An 18,642-nucleotide genomic window follows, 5' to 3' on the forward strand; every position below is an offset into this window, starting at 1 on the left:
CTTAAGGTAGGCTGGCTGACCTACACACCTGTGTAACTCCAAGTTATAAAGCCATTGCTCAACTTTTCATCCTGGTTTTGGCTGAGACAAAGCTAATTTGCAGCTGGTATGCTGCTGCATTTTATTTTTAGGATTAAAATATTGTTGATAACACACTGATATTTTAGTTGTTGCTGAGCAGTGCGTACACACAGTCAAGGACTGTTCTGTTTCTCATGCTGCCCTACTAGCAAGGTTTTGGATGCACAACAACTGATCCAAATCAACCACAAGGATATTCTATATCATATGACAACATGCTTAGTGATAAAATCTGGGGGACAGAGGGGAAAGAAGACAGATGGACATTCAGAGTGATGGCGTTTGTCTTTGAAAGAGATTGTTATGCCATGCTTTCCTTGAAATGGCCGAATGGGAATTTTCCTTTAAATGGCCTGCTGATGGGAAGCAGTGAATAAATTCCTTGTTTGGATTAGCTTTACCTATTAAACCATATTTATTTCAACCCTCAAGTTTTCCTACTTCCACATTTTCAATTCTGTCCCCCATCGTACTGTGGGCAGCATGAGTGAGTGGCTATGTGGCACTCAGCTGTCTGCCAGGGTTAACCTGCAGCACTTCTCCATAACTTCATACATTCACTTAGCCAAGAAGGAAACTCATAATCATAATGATTTTAAAAATTGGTTAGTCACTATGGCCTTTCTGATGTTGTTCTACTGTCAGAAACAGTATTTCTGACACCAGGATTTTCTTTTAATCAAACTGCCTTGTCCAAACAAATTTGTTACATTAAAGCTACTCACTAAAAAAAATCAGAATGTACTATGATGTCATTAACAATTACTGTACAAATTATATTTTATACAGCCTGCTGGCTGGAATGATGTGCATTCTGCATAGTTAGTCAAACATTCTTCTACAAGACAGAACAGACACCAGCTTGAACAATTTTGTGCCACTTAGATCCACACTGGAATTCATATGTGGTCAAAATATTTGCCAGTTGTTGACCCAAGCTAATTTCTGAGTGACCTCTGAATTCTCCATGGGAAATTTCAGGCTCAGTGACAGTCTACATACTCTAAAAATAACCCTACTAGTCCCATCCCTTGTGATGTATTTCAAGGAATGAGACAAAATAGACTACTTCATAAAAATGTGGCTTATTTGCATATTTGCATCTGTTGATTAATCAATTAGAAAAATTTCTGGGTATAAATCTTGTGCAATGAATTCCTTAGGAAAATATAAGGAAAAGAAAAAAAAAAAAAAAAAAAAAAAAAAAAGTGAATAGGTTATTCCCGATTTTCCTCTCTTGTCTGTCCTGTTTTTTTTTTAAAAAAAAAAAAAAAAAAAAAAAAAAAAAAAAAAAACAGACTGTTTCACACTGTTTCACCCTGTTGTTGAAAACAACATATTTTCCATGCAGTGAACACAGTAAGAACTGGAACTGATACAGGATGTTTTTAAGCTACGAACTGACACCCAGATAACCCAGATAACACACATCAGAATAATAACCCTTTTAGATGTTCATTTGATATTGAGCTGCTGATTATTGCAGTTAATAATCAAACCCTAAGTGATGTTTTGATGTAATTTTCTATATTGGGTATAGAAAGATAAGGTGATAAAGAATGGGTTCCATAAAAGACAGTCCTGTATTGTAGGGGGAAGTGTGTGGGGTTTTGTGGTTTTTGTTGTTGCTGTTTGTTTGTTTGTTTTGTTTGTTTCATAAATACTCTCTCTCTTCTAGTATTGCCAAGACAAAGTCATTTTGACAGAGCTATGAGACTTTCTCTCAACCTACTTTCTTTTGGCAGACCAAGGCAGTTTTTCAACATGATGATTTATCCCTGGGTTATCTGGATATTCTCATTTTAAGCTGCTATTGGAATGACTTGAATAATTTACACTTCCTGCCACAACCTTGGCAGCTTTTTTCAGTAGCTGCTGATTTATTATACCTAACAGTGTGACAGTTCTCTAGTCTATATAAAGGTTACTTGCAGTTACCAAGAGTACATGTAGCAGTGGATTACAGACTTCACTCTTTCAATAAGAGTTTTTTAAAGCATCTCTAAGTTAGCAACAAAGTAAAAGCTTACCAAAAAAACAAAAAAAAAAAAAAAAAAAAAATTATCAGCAACTAGCCTAACATTCAGGATAAACTTTGGGTACTCAATTGTAGAACAACCAATTAAGAATCAGAAAAAAAGAAACAAAAAAAAAAAAAAAAAAAAAAGAGAGAGAGAGAAAATAAATAAAAGTAACTTTTAAAAAATATATATAAATGCTCCTGATCACTCAGCTACAGTAGTTTCCTCAAAGCTGTTATGAACTAGATTATGAATTTCTGAATTCCTGTGCTACAACCTGAGAAACCTAAAATGTTTCAACATTGTTTATCCAAGACCTTTCTTTATACAAACACTCCAGTTGTGTGCATTATGTTTGCAGCCAGCAGTCTAAAATTCATCTAGCAGGAGGATGGAAAGAAGAAAGAAAGAAAGAATGAAGCTGGATAGAGCTGGGTTTTGCTCAGTTGGTGGAATGGTGGCAAAGAATGCTTGAATGTAGGGCTTTTTATACTTGCCCTGAGCCACCTACCTCACTCTATAGCTATTCTTACAGTAGCTTCCTTTGGGTGTGTGGTGAAATTGTGCTAAATTTTTCTGGGGCTGCCATAGGTATATGTGTCAAAAGTATTGCACAGGCATTTCATTGGTATTGGTTCTACTGAACAGCAGAAGTAATGTCTTTCCTTACCTATTGAGTAGGTTTCCACAGTTCAAATTTACTGACTTTCAGAGAACCAGCAATTGTTTTGACTATGAACATCATGGGAAGTTGCTGTATGTTGTTTTTGTTTGTTTGTTTCTTTGCTTGTTTGTTGTTGTTTGAATGGTTGGTTGTTTATTTGGTTGCTTGGTTGGTTAGTTGGTTTTCTGGGGGGAGAGAGGAGTAGTTTTTTTTCTTCTTTGTTCTGAATGTTTTGTATTTTAAAGATTGCAGGAGTTAAATAGACTATTGTTCAGTATTGTAAACAGCAACATAACCATTCTTCCTGTTTTAAGTGTCCATAGCTGATTAAAAAAAAATAAAGAAAGAAAGAATAATAAAAAAAAAAAAAAAAAAAAAAAAAAAAAGAGTAAAAGAGAACATTTGGAAGAAAAATGTAAATGTTGTCAATTGAACTGAATATTATGAGTCATTCATCTGAGTTTTCCTGCATCATTGATCTTTAAATTTAATGTTTGTTTTTAGCTTTGCACTAGAAGTATGTCTCAGGAAAATATATTATATATACATATATTTTATACATATAAATTAAGATTACCCAGGTAATCTTAATTAAATGATTAGACTATATAATATAGTCCAATCATCCTTACACAGCAGAAAAATGGTGCCAATTTAAATGACACCTCCTCAGCACGGCCACTTACGTAAGACAGCATCAGCTACTATACAGCACCCTCTCAAGTCTCTTAAACTTGTGAGATCTCAACACACTTCACGTTCACCTTGTTCTTCATCTTTAATAGACAATGTTCAACCTTGCTGCTTTTGTCTTTGTCATAGCACCCAGTGTCTCTGAAAGAAAAAGAAGAAAAAAAAAAAAAAAAAAAAAGGCATTGTAAAAGGCCTCTGAGCTTAATAAATCACTTTTTATCTCATGACTAATTAACAGACTAGGTAGTTTTCTCGGGGTGAATGTTATCTTTCCTAGATGAATATCATTAAGTTAACCGGGCTACAAAGTTTTCAGAAGCAATACAAAAGATATACATATCTTTTGGAATTTTTTTTTGGAAAATCGAGGCGAGGATTAGGAAAACAAACAGCGAGCAGAAAACAAATAACAACAAGCAGAATTGTGGGAAAGTCAAATAATGTAATGAATGAGATGTCATTAGCAGTACGTTTTGATTCCCTATCTCAAACAAGATATGAATAGCAGAGGGAAATTTTTAGAATACATCAGTATAGATCTGCAAGCCCAATTAAAGTAAGAAGTCTGAACTACTTGTGAAAGGACTAACCAATTTAGAATTTTGCCAGACTGAAATGCTTGCATTCGACTTGGAACTGTTCAAGAGAAGAAATTCCTATTAAGCATTATGCCTAAGCTATTGAGTTTTAAAAGGTACTTTCCTGTTTCTTGTAAGACTTCACTGCAGTATTTAGGTATAATTCTGTTGTTCCCTGTTGCTTGAAAAAGATCCTCCCCTTCATGTGAAATATGGTCATGCACTGGTTGTACAACAGTTACTGAACAGCTAAAATAGATTTTAAAATTGAAAGAGTTCTGCCTCTGTTGGTAAATATACCAACAGTGGGAACCTGAATTTCTTCTTAATCATAGCCTTTCAATTTAATAACTGTTAAGAAGACATATTATTTTAAAAATATTTTTATTGTACCTTCTAAAATATCTTTCCTGATATTTATATGATGTATCTTATATTCCAAATTTTAAACCTACTTAAATGTGTTGTTATTTTTTCTTTTTTCTTCAGCACCTGTCTAGTTTTCTCTTATTTTCCCTGATCTTCCTTCATCCTCAATTCCCTTTAAAGATCACTTTTCTTTATCCCCTGTGTTTCACCTGTCATTTATATTTCTTTCTGCCCTTCAATGCAGGGCTCATTTCCCTAAGCAGCTTTTTTTTCTGTGCAGCTTTGAGACTTCTTGTATGTTGGCTTTCATTGCTGGCTTCTCCATCTTGGCTTTGTTTGTGACTGGCAACTTCATAGAATCATAGAATCATAGAATCATAGAATATCCTGATTGGAAGGGACCCTTAAGGATCATCAAGTCCAACTCTTGACACCGCACAGGTCTACCCAAAAGTTCAGACCATGTGACTAAGCCAGCTCAGAATTTAGAAGAGACTCAACACAAAGGTCTGGATCCTCTGGATCCTCATCTGGATCCACTGCCTTGCAGGCCCAACAAAAAGGAAAAACTTACAGAAAGCAGCTTCTTCCTCTTGCAGGGAAGTCTACAAGTCAATCATGACAAAAGTTTCTCAAAGTCTGCCAAAGATACCGAGTAAACTCCAAGTTGTCACAGGCAGAGGTACCTTTATGTCAAATGCCAGGTTTTTCAATAGATACATAATAATTAAAAAAAAAAAAAAAAAAAAAAGATGAAAATAAAAGATAATAACTTGGATGCAGAAAGTTGTAATCCCATTCACCCCTATATTACTACTGAACTGCATGTAGGTGATTTCTCTTGATATGTACCTTCTTATTTGGGATTCACTGTTCCAGTACCTAAAACCTGGCTGTACTGTTGTAAAATAAAATGTAAAATGCTGTACTAATACAATAAAAAAGCAACACCAGAAAGTTTTGCAGTCTTGGAATGGCAACAGTCTAGTTATTTTCAGATACTCTGGAGTTCCCATGATTTAAGGAAGAATTAGAAGGTGGTAACTTGTCAAAGCCTACTATAACTTTCACTTAAACTTGAGGGATAGCATGTACTTTGACATTGTCTACTAGAGTACCCCAGAGATTTAACTCTGCAGGTTTGTTGCTACAAGAACAGTGCTGCTAAAGGCACTTGCAAAAGTCTCACTTTTTATTAAGAGAAATATTGCAGCTGTATTGAAAAGGATACAGGCCTATGTGCTTTATAAACAGTTAAAGGAGTTTACTGTCTAAAGACTGCAAACACAACAAAGAAGAGTGCATGGAATAAAATACATAGAAGAAATTATGATGGAATCACAGCTTATTAATTTCACGTTTTTTTTTCTTTACACATCCACTTATCTTTGCACATGCAAACTTTGCACCAAAAGAGAAGCAGCCTAACTAATCAGCACATTTCTGAAACATCCCAAGAGGAAAGCAGTATTATGTCTCTGATCTCTTGTGTCCCACAGAGAAGCAGCACACTGCAGTACAATATACATGTATGTTGGGCAGCAACCTGCCCCATCTGTTTACACACAGTAAGTCATGTTTGTGAGTGGTTAGATGTATTTACAAAGAGGGAGGATGCTTGCCCACATATCTCAATGCAAACAAAAATGTCTAATTTGCTATCTCACTTTGTAATACTCTTTGAATTGTTATTTTTTTAATTATTTTCTGTATTTGTATATGAGGTTTAGATTACATCATGATAGCTTAATTAACTTAGGTACCTCCATACATCCTTTATATTTCTTCTGTACACAGTCATATTGCAAAGAAATGAAACAGGTAATAAAAAAGGCCAGGTAAAATCTTTATTATGAAAAACTAGAAGGATCTCAAAATTACAAATTACTCTAGTACCTGTATTTCTCTCTCATTATTCCCAACTTCTTAACCCTTCATATGCAGAAATTACTACAAATTTATAATTAATAAAAATAAAAATAAATTAATTATAAAAAAAAAAAAAAACACTGAGGCACTTCCTATAAATTTGGATATCCATAGAATTATAGAAATATTGAGCCCAAGGGAGGTTTCTGGATTGTCATCACTATGCTCTAAGGAGAACTAACTTTACTGGTAGTTCAGGCTAATCATGGCTTTGTCCAATTTAATTTTGAGTGTCTTTGAGAATAAACTCGCCAATATCTCTTGGACACCTGTTCTACCTCTTAGGCACTCTTATTGTTGAATTTTTACTCTTTTCATGTCACAAGCTACCATTGAAAAGAGTCTGTCTCTGTCTTCTGTACGGTCTGCTAATAGGCATTTATACACACTAATAAGATACCCAAGATACTTCTGCTCTCTGGGCTAAACAGTTCCAGCACTCTCTGTATCTCCTTGTACAACAAAAGCTTCAATCCCTTAATCATCTTTTTGGACCTTCACTGAACTTGCACCAGTAACTCCACATATCTTTTTCACTGTTGAGCCCAGAAACAGCACACAAATGTCATTCCAGTAGTGCTGAGGACAGAGGAAGGGTTATCTCACTCCAATTGCTGGTGAAGCTTTTCCTAATTTAGGCCATGATTGTTTTGACTTATTTCCTGACAAGGGCACTTTGCTGGTTCATGGAAAACTTGTTCAGCAAGACCCATGTGTCTTTTTCTCCTAGCTTGCTTTTCCAGCTTACTGGCCCCAAGCATGAACTGGTGTATGGGTTTATTACTCCCCAGAACTTTGTATTTTCCTTTTCCTTCATTAGGTTGTTATTTGAAGACATCTCCAACCTGTCAAGGTCTCTCTGAATAGCAGCATGGCCATCCGTCACATGAAATGCTTCTGCCAGTTTTCTATCATCTATAACCTTGCTGAGAGTGACCTCTGCTACTTGACTGAGGTCCTTGAGTACTGCATGTGAATTCTGCGTACCACAGTACAAAAAGAACATGAAGCTATTGGAGAGTGTCCAGAGAAGGGCTACAAAGATGGTGGAGGGTCTAGAGGGGAAGACATACGAGGAGTGGCTGAGGTCACTTGGCCTGTTCAGCCTGGAAAAGGGGGCTGAGGGGAGACCTTATCACAGTCTATAGCTTTCTCATAAGGGGGAGTGGAGAGGCAGGCACCAATCTATTCTCTTTAGTGACCCATGATAGGACCAAAGGAATGGAGTCAAGCTGAGACAGGGGAGGTTCAGGTTGGATATCAGGAAAAGGTTCTTCACCAAGAGGGTTGTCATGCACTGGAACAGGCTCCCCAGAGTCATAGTCATGGCACCAAGCCTGTCGGTGTTTAAGAAGGATTTGGACTGTGCTCTTAGTCATATGGTCTGAATTTTTGGGTGGACCTCTGTAGTGCCAGCAGTTGGACTTGATGATCCTTGTGGGTCTCTTCCATCTCAGGATATTTTATGATTCCATGGGTTTGTCTCAGAATACAGGTCACTTACAAAGATGTTAAATTGAGTTCACTATTTTCCCGTGGAACATAGAACTAGTGTATTGTCTTTACCTGGACTTCTTACCATTGATGACAATGGTTTCAATCCAGCAATTCAGCCAGTTTTTAATCCACCTCACAATCCACTCATGTGGCCTGTACGTCTCCCTTTATTTATGAGGATATTACAGGAGACAGTATGGAAAGCCCTGCTCAGGTCAGGATAACCAACATGCACTGCTCCCCCCTTATCCACCAAAACAGCCTTCACAGCATAGAAGCTTATCAGTTTAGCTTCATAATTCCATTCTCTTCCCCTTCATAAATCCATTCTGACTACTCCTGATCAAATATTATCCTTCATGTGTTTTGAAATGCATTGCTGGAGGATTTCCACTTCTAACTTCCAAGGAACTGAAGTGATGCTGACTGGCCTGTAGTCCCCTGGATCCTCTTTCATGCCCTCTTTCAAGGCTGAAGTACTCAATGACTATTTTGCCTCAGTCTTCACCAATAAAGTCTCCAGCCACATAGCCTGGGACCCAGAAAGCATAGGCAGGGACTAGAAGAATGAAGGACTGCCCACTGTAGATCAGGTTTGAGACTATCTAAGGAACCTGAAATTGCACAGGTCCATGGGATCTGGTGAGATACATCCATGGATCCTGAAGGAACTGACAGATGTAGTTGCTAACCCACTGTCCATCATATTTGAGAAGTTGTGGCAGTCTGGTTCCTGATTGGAAGAGGGGAAATGCTTTAACAGATTCAGTGTCATCTGAATAAAATCTTCAAGTCATTTGATTCAGATTTCTCTTGAAATGTGGATGTCACTACAAACATTCTGACAGCATGTATCCCTTCAAATGTTTTCTTGTCTTTTTTTTTTTTTTTTTTTTTTTTTTTTACCAACTGGAAAAAGAACTCTACTTGTAGCAGAACTACCTGTAAAATATTTGAAGATTAGATTTCACTGAGAGGTCCGACTCATCATACATTTGTTTCAAGGAGTGCTAGACCTGTGAACCTATTCTCATGCAGGTTGTTTTTGTCTATTTGTTTGTTTTTCTGTAAAACAGTGAAAAGAGATTAAGTGTCTTCCAATTCTGTTTCTGTCTTCTTCCAAGGGAAAAAAAAAATACTATACAGTGATATGTGAAATTATTGTTAAAAAAATACTCTTTACAGCATAGGTGTTCAGAAATAAGAAAGTGATTAAGAAAATATAAACTTCATAAGAATGCAGTGAGAGCTAGGAGAATTGCTTATATGCATAGTGATTGCAGTTTTATGGTGATTTGATTTATGCATTTGAGTAACATATACAATTAATAGTAACAAACGTCAATTTAATTTTCTAGTTAGACTTCAATAAGTGGTATACCCCAAAGTCAGTTTACTTTGAATATAACCCTATTGGTCCATGCAGCACGGAAATATGGACATGTGTATTAGGCATTTAGACATTATGTAGACATAATTACACAATTCAACATTAGTGTTCAAGGCCAGGTTGGATGGGGCTTTGAGCAACCTGATCTAGTGGAAGATGTCTCTGCCTATGGCCAGGTGGGTTGGAACAAGATGAACTTTAAGGTCAGGTCCCTGCCAACTCAAACCATTCTCTCATTCTATGATTCTCTTTTCTAAAGGACTGAAAAAGAATGTAAGCACACATATAAATAGTCCTTTTTAAGACCATTTGGACTAATGACTGAAATAAAAACTGAAATATATTGAACATATTATTTTACTAATAATTGAACAAACCTCTATTTAGATTTTTATCTCTAATTTAAAATTCAAAGAAGTCAAGTTTATCTTACTTAATCTAGTCTTTAAAGATCAATGTTTATTAAAGTTAACAAATTAGTTGCCCTGTAGGTACATATTGTCTCATTGTTTCCACGTGCCTGAAAGCCAACTGTACGCTGGGCTGCATCAAAAGAAGCATGGCCAGCAGGGTGAGGGAAGTGAATCTCCCTCTCTACTCTCCTCTTATGAAAGCCCACCTGGAATTATTGCATTCAGCTCTGGGGGGCCCCAGCACAAAAAGGACATGGACATATTTGAATGAGTCCAGAACAGGGCCATGAAGATGATCAAAGGCCTGGCGCACCCCTCTTATTAAGACAGGCTGAGATAGTTGGGGTTGTTTAGCCTGGAGGAGCGAATGCTCCAAGGAGACCTTATCCAGTCCTTCCAGTACTTAAAGGGGACCCACAGGAAAGCAGTGGAGGGATTCTTTGTCAGGGAATGTAGTGATAGGACAAGGAGTAATGGCTTTACATTAAAAGAGGGTAGGTTTAGGTTTTGTTACAAGGAGAAAATTCTTTACTCGGAGGGTGATAAAGCACTGAAACAGGTTGCCCACAGAAGTTGTTGATGCCTCATCCCTGGAAGTGTTCAAGGTCAGGTTGGCTGGCTCTTTGAGCAACCTGGTCTAGTGGGAGGTGTCCCTGCCCATGTGTCCTGGTTTCAGTTAGAACAGAGTTAATTTTCTTCCTAGTAGCTGGTAGAATGCTATGTTTTGGCTTAGGATGAGAAGAGTGCTGATAACACCCCGATGTTTTCATTGTTGCAGAGCAGTGCTTACACCAAGCCAAGGACGTCTCAGCTTCTTGCTCTGTCCTGCCAACGGGCAGGATGGGGGTGCAGTAAGAGCTTGGAGGGGACAGACCCAGGACAGGTGACCCAAACTAGCCAAAGGGGTATTCCATACCTTCTGACATCATGCTAAACAATATATAGGGGTGGCTAGCCGGGGGAGGGGGCCGGACTGCTCGGGGTTAGGCTGGGCATCGGTCAGCGGGTGGTGAGCAATTGCATTGTGCATCACTTGTTTGTACATATTATTATTAGTAGTACTATTATCATCATTGTATTATTATTGTTATTGTTATTGTTATTGTTATTGTTATTGTTATTTTCCTGTCTTATTAAACTGTCTTTATCTCAACTCACAGGCTTCACTTTCCATTTCTCTCCCCCATCCCAGAGAGGGAGGGGGGAGGGTGGGCGAATGGCTGCGTGGTGTTTAGCTGCTGGCCGGGTTAAACCACAACACCATGGTAGGGGGTTTGGAACTAGGTGATCTTTAAGGTCACTTCTAAGCCAAATCATTCTAGGATTCTATGGTTCTATGAATTTTACCATCAACAAAGATACATTTATTATTCATTAAGACCCAGAAGGGTCTTTTGCTTATTCTTATTTTAAAGTGATACGTAATCTCTTCAATCCCCAGAATTCCCAACAAAAAGAAATACCAAACAAATAATAATAATAATAAAAATAAAAAAAGTTATTATCTAATTGTCTATTTATGTACCATCTTTGGAAGATTATTTCTTTCTATTCTGCTGTTACTTTTCCCACATTTTTTACAATAGGAATGATTACATTATTTTCCAGATATCTATATAGTTATTTTTTTTAACATGTACTTAAGCTCTTTCACTCATCTTCAGTCCCTCATTCCATTCCTGTCCAATTAAGAATATATTTTGAAATTGTTTCTGTTTTGTTTTTCAAAATAGTGTACCTGATACTGGAAGATGGGAGCTTTCAGATAGATACTATTTTTATCATAAACATATGCATTTTAATTGGCAATACTGCTTAACTATTTAAAATCTTTTCCTAATAATGTTAATAATTTCATTTGCTCTAGATTTTTGCTTGCAATGAAGAGCTTTTAATAAACATATGTATCAGTAAAAACAAAACAAACAAACAACAACAACAAAACAGCAATTCAACTATTTTTTATACTCACACCAAGATAAAAGGGAGAAAATTCCATGCAACAGAAACTGATCAGTTTTTGCCCTGACACACAAAAATCAGTTATTTTTATTTCACCTTAGTGAACAGATTTACAGTATTCTTTATTAACATAAATGAGAATTTCTTTAAAACCCAACAACAACAAAATTCTCTACCTTCTTTACTCCGTTCAAGTAAATTCAAAGATTGCTAATGCTGCAAATGTAGAAAGGATTTTCTTATAAACTCAGTATTGCTCTTTTTATAGTATTTCAAGCTATTCTTGTGAAGATACACAAATCACTCATTGGAGCTCCCAGAAACATTCAAGAGTGAAATACATTGAGTCACTAGTATTAGGACTGATAACCACCACCCCCCCAAAAAATATCTTATAATAACAATAATAATAATAATTTTTAAAGAATCTCTGTAATTAAAGGAAAAAATTAAAGAGTTTTTGAACAAGCTGTTTTTTTTCAGGTATTTAATCATGAGAGGTCATCAGAAATTCTTCTCTTTCAGCTAAGTACTGTAAGTAGCTGACCCAGGACCTCACTATCTGTAAAAGTCTGATTGGAAATATTCTGAACTATTGGAAAGAATCATTTGAATAACTAAAGAAAATGTTATTACACTCTGTAATCCAATAACACACATCAAAGTTATTAACACTACACTCTTAACACTGATTGAACTTCACCTAAATATCAATCTATTTTCAATTCAGATTAAAATGAGTTTGGAAAATAACTTTTGCAGAATAGAAAGGAACATGACCTTGCACCTACTAAGCTGGAAACTGGAAAGTATGTCATTATTTTCAGCAGAAGAAATAGTTGTCTTTGGGAAACTTACTTAAAGAGAGCATATTGCATAGTAAAAGCAAGAGATTTTTCTCATTTTTTAGCATATTTTCCCATATAACAGAAATAAAACAACACTACGTCTTCTATATAAAGGGAAAAAAAAGGTGATTTTGAACATTTTAGATTAGAAAAAAACCTTCCAGTGCTGTCATGCTCATGCTGCAGCAAGTTTAACTTCAGCTGCTGACTTTTGTAGATTCACTTTAAACCATGATCCATATCTTAGATAACACTGTACTAAAAATATATTCAAAGAGGGAATAGTTTAGTCTCTTATCTCAGTCTTTATCTTTCTCTCAGTCCCTTCATCCATCAAGCATTCATTCACTCTGATACAGAAGGACCAATTCCTGTGTTGACAAACTTGCAGCTGCTTAGAAATGTATTTGTTTCACTACAATTGCCTATTTCAAGCCCAGTAATGTAACAGCAGAACTAAACCTCATCAAAACAGAAGCTGGTGAAGCGAGATTAAGCTAAGATTCCAGCAAAAATGGTTGTTCTGTTGACAGCATTCATAAAACTTCACTCTGTATTAAAGTTTGATGTAAACTGAGTTCTGAAAAATCTAGAACAGATGGAAATAATCCAGTCTAATTTTAGGTACTAGTAATATATAAATTCTCAGAAATCTCACTCTTGATGGAAGGAGACAGTTACCCACTTGAGATCCTGAAATATGTTAATTAGAAATATTTTAAACAGAAAGAAAAAAAAAAAAAAAAAAGTCTACTCTCTGGTAATGATGTTAAAAACATCTATACTACTGGTGTTAAAAAACTTACCAGCTGAAGAGCCCTCGCCATGGCATGCACAATAAAAATTCATTCTGGCAAGTGGAAATCTGTTTCAAAAGATGTAGCATGTAGCATATATTCCATTTCCAAAACAAAGTGTTAGCAATGTGCCACAGTCACACAGTGTTTCAACCCAGTACAATTTATATTGACAAAGCTCAGATATCCATCTGATTTTAAAGGCAAAAAAGGCAAGAACAACCTGATGATTAATGAATGGAGAGCACAACAGAGAAAGAACAACCTGAAGTTCATCAAAGCTGAGAAAGAACTATCAAAATAGCGGAATAGTGAGAGGGAGGGAAAGGGCTACTCAGTTGTGTCCCATTGAGGACTAGCTCATGAACAAAAGAACTGAACTTTTATACCATTCCCATCAAAATAGCAAAATCAATGGCTACAATCTATGATTTTGGCAAAAGCTTTTCTGGTCACAGAAACATACTAAGAACACTTGATACGTATGTCCTAATGGAAAAGACAGTTAAATTAAATGTTTTTTGTAAACCTACATCTTTCTTGAGCAGTAGAAATGTGAAATTGTTGTCCAAATATGTCAAACTGGTGACTTCAGCAAGAAGAATTGTATTAATGTCTGTCATAGGAAAATTCTTCTGAAGTGCAATATTGTGTGAGATGAATTAATGACTAGCAAATAAAGTTAAATGCATTCAGGCCCAATGATTCTGTCCAGATAGTCCAGAAATGTTCACTAAAGACCATTATAGAAAAGCACATGAAATGAACTCTCTTATCATGAATTTAATTGACTTTCAAAAGCTACTTAATAACCTACCACACAGTTTAGTCATGGAATCCATTTCTAGTTGTCAAAATTACTAATGCCACTTAAAGCCAGACAAAGAGTTTTGTAAGGCTAAGCACAAAACTGAATGGGATTGATATGTGTGCAGGATGTGATAAGCAGATACTCATTTTCTGCTTATCTTTGGACTTACTGTTCAAATGAACATGCAAACAAAATACTTAAAGTCTGTTCTAGGTGAGTGATATATAGATATTCTACATAATTGATATAAAAGCTAAATTCTGCAATATGAAGTCACACTTTAATAAAACCCCAAATAATCTGAAAAAATATCATGCCACACCTCAGACCCAGTCATGGGTCTGAGCAAAATAAATGCCAGCAAAATAGATGCCTTTGAAATCAAAAGACAACCAATGTTATATAACAAAAATCATCACGAAGTTACACTAATTCACTTTTCTGAGCCAACTTCTTTAAATTCACTTCTTTAAAGCCAGCAACATAGCAAATACTAGAAAGGCCTCAAAATATCTAGGCCTCTACAATGTTTAGAAAAAAAGCAGTAGAACACCAGAGCAGAAAAAGCATGTTTAAATAGAAAATCACCAGCTTCTGTAACTATCAGAAGGACAGGCTGAATGTTTGTAGAACAGTTATTCAGGTCCATATCCTAAATTCAACACAAAGCTGTCAGAAATAAACTTTTGTGCAGAAATGAGGATACTCATTAAAAAAATAATTACAAACCTTAGCATGGAGAATGGTGTATTTGATCTCTACCCCATAAAGCGTACGGAAATAGCAGTAACTGGCAAAGACAAAAAGAACAGATTCATTCTCATCCCTTGGAGCATTACTAACACAGGAAAACAGCAGGAATGAACAAAGCATAAAGCAATTCTACAGTTTCTGTTTCTCAAGTGTACTAATTGCCATGTCCAGGCTGGAATTAGAACAAATAGCAAAATGTAATCAGAGATGATTAACAATGCATATTTAAGTCCTGTATGACAGTTTGTTTAACCTAGTATTTTCAGTACATGGGATGTTCTCCTTATACAACGTAAGGATATTTATGTATTTTAATTTAATAAATGTTGAACAGTAATTTGTAAGATAAAATGAAGAATTACATTCAGTCTAAATTCTTTAGAAAAAATCTTATGAATATTGCTCTTTAGAGTAGCCTCTTATTTATTTTAAGATAAATTGGACAATCTTGATTCAACCTCTGAACTCAAAATACAGTCTCAAAACTTTCTTCTTGTGGTAGAATCAAAAATGACAAACTTGAACATACAATGCATAATTTAAAATAATTCTCTCTAATTTAAAAGTTAACAGTTCAAGTGCATTGTTTATATATATCTAGACTAAATTCCCCTTATAAATATATGTACAAATGTATAACATAGACATGAAATTAGCAATTTCAAACCTACAAAAAAAAAAAAGTAACACTCTAAGCTGTAAATACACCCATTAAAATAAATTATGTTTCTAATGTTCTCATGTTTCTAATGTTTTCTCAAAAAAAAAAAAAAAAAAAAATCTGTGGTATTTTTATTTAAAATAAGAGGGCTAAGGGGATGTACACAAGGTATCAAGTTTTTCTCACAGCTTTTATTAAACTAAAGAGTCAGGAAACATAAATGTCATGAAAAGTGAACTCTCATTTCAATAGTCAGAAAAAATGAAGTTTCTGAATCAGATTGACACTACTGAATATATCACAGCTTCAAAGGACACCACAGCAAAATTCTTTAGCAAGCCAGGTCATAGCAGCAACACAGTCTCAATCTGTGATGGGATTAAGCCCTTGTGCGCAAGAAAATATTATTCAAATTATACTGGTACCTGATTCTTGATCTGCACTTGGAGAGGATTATGGCAAAGGCACCAGTTAGTAACATTTGCTGAGAGGCTGTAAAATAGTTGTAGTTCTGAAGCTCACTTCAACTCATTGATCCTCTAAGCCTTCAGTAAAGACTTTCTTCTTTTATCACTGGCTCTCTTTCTGGGTACATTTGGATCAGAATCCTAATGCAGACTGTCTGAGAGGATGTTGGATACACCAAATTCTGCAAAATCACTAATGAGTCAAGAAACTCTAGGCAAACTTTCATTTGTAAGGAAACTTATCACCATTTATAAGAGGTGATCAGGTGAATACAAATATTCCAATGAGATGCCTTGTTTCTGAACAAAGCAAGACAGACAAAATAAGAGAAAAGCCAATGACTAGTATTCACCCAGTTACCATAATTAGTAAGTATATAGTGAATTCATTCCCAAATATAGCAGTTGCTATATGAGATACAGTTTTATCAGAAACAATTGCTTTTTGTCCCTAAGGAAGTCTTTTCCACTTGTTCCAATAAATAACCTACCCACAACATAGTTATTTTCTTTTATTTAACTTGGGGGGAGAGAGAGGAAGTATTAAGACAACTCAAGCAATATTTTGTTCATGGAAGCAATGGTATAAATTCTGAATTTGATCCAAGAGATAGTTCACAGAATCACAGAATGACAGACTTGTCTATATTGGAAAAGACCTCAAGATCATCAGGTCCAACCTCTGACCTAACACTAACAAATCCTCCACTAAACCGTATCACTAAGCTCTACATCTAAACATCTTTTAAAGACCTCCAGGGATGGTGACTCCACCACTTCCCTGGGCAGCACATTCCAATGCCTAACAACCCTTTCAGTAAAGAAGTTCTTCCCAACATCTAACCTAAAACTCCCCTGGTACAACTTTAGCCCATTCCCCCTCGTCCTGTCACCAGGAACGTGGAAGAACAGACCAACCCCCACCTCACTACAGCCTCCTTTAAGGTACCTGTAGAGAGCAATAAGGTCACCCCTGAGCCTCCTCTTCTCCAGGCTGAACAAGCCCAGCTCCTTCAGCCACTCCTCGTAAGACTTGTTCTCCAGGCCCCTCACCAGCTTCATCACCCGTCTCTGGACTTGCTCGAGCACCTGCATGTCCTTCTTGTAGCAAGGGGCCCAAAATGGAACACAGTACTCGAGGTGCAGCCTCACCAGAGCCGAGTACAGGATGACAATCACTTCCCTAGCCCTGCTGGCCACACTGCTTCTGATACAAGCCAGGATGCTGTTGGCCTTCTTGGCCACCTGAGCACACTGCTGGCTCATATGCAGCCAACTATCAACCATCACTCCCAGGTCCTTCTCTGCCTGGCAGCTTTCCAACCACTCCTCTCCCAGTCTGTAGCTCTGCTTGGGCATTGTTGAACTTCATACAGTTGGCCTCAGCCCATCGCTGCAGCCTATCCAGATCCTCCTGCAGAGCCTTCCTACCTTCAAGCAGATCGACACACGCACCTAACTTGGTGTCATCTGCGAACTTACTGAGGGTACACTCGATCCCCTCATCCAGATCATCAATGAAGATATTAAAGAGGACCAGCCCCAGCACCGAGCCACGGGGAACGCCACTAGTGACCGGCATCCAACTGGATTTGACTCCATTCACTATGACTCTTTGGACCCAGCTATCCAGCCAGTTTCTAACCCAACGAAGAGTATGCCAGTCCAAGCCACAAGCAGCCAGGTTCTTGAGGAGAATGTTGTGGGAAACAGTGTCAAAAGCCTTGCTGAAGTCAAGGTAGACCACATCCACAGCCTTTCCCTCATCCACCCAGTGCGTCACTTTGTCATAGAAGGAGATCAGGTCTGTCAAGCAGGACCTGCCTTTCATAAACCCATGCTGACTGGGCCTGATCTCCTGGTTGCCCTGCAAGTGCCGTGTGATGACACTCAAGATAATCTTCTCCATGAGCTTCCCTGGCACTGAGGTCAAACTGACAGGCCTATAGTTCCCCAGGTCTGCCCTCCGGCCCTTCTTGTAGATGGGCATCATGTTTGCTTGCCGCCAGTCAACTGGGACCTCCCCCGATAGCCAGGACTGCCAATAAATGATGGAAAGCGGCTTGGTCAGCTCTTCTGCCAGTTCTCTCAGTATCCTCAGGTGGATCCCATCTGGCCCCATTGACTTGTGTACATCCAAGTGCCATAGCAGGTCGCCAAACATTTCCTCATGGATAGTGAGGGCCACATTCTGCTCCCCATCCCCTTCCACCAGTTCAGGGTACTGGGTATCCAGAGAGCAACTGGTTTTGCCGCTAAAGACTGAGGCAAAGAAGGCATTAAGCACCTCCGCCTTTTCCTCATCTTTTGTAACAAGGTTTCCCCCCGCATCCAGTAAAGGATGGAGATTCTCCTTAGTCCTCCATTTTGCGTTGATGTATTTGTAAAAATATTTTTTGTTGTCTTTAATGGCAGTAGCCAGATTGAGCTCCAGATGAGGCTTTCTAATTTTGTCCCTGCACAGCCTCACAGCATCCTTATAGTCCTCCTGAGTGGCCCACCCTCTTTTCCAAAGATTATAAACCCTCTTTTTTCTTTGCTGTGTTGGCACCAGCCTCTGAGCCATGTGTTTATCAGGTGGGCTTTCCATGCCCTCTCTGTACCCCTCCCTGCCACCGTAGGGATGGATGAAAACACCACCTGTACTCCCACTCCATCTGCTAACCGTCCCCATCCCCTAAAGTCCCACTTGGTAGCCTTCAGGCTTC

The sequence above is a fragment of the Aythya fuligula genome, chromosome Z, assembly GCF_009819795.1.
Source record: "Aythya fuligula isolate bAytFul2 chromosome Z, bAytFul2.pri, whole genome shotgun sequence".
In the NCBI taxonomy this organism is placed as follows: Eukaryota; Metazoa; Chordata; class Aves; order Anseriformes; family Anatidae; genus Aythya; species Aythya fuligula.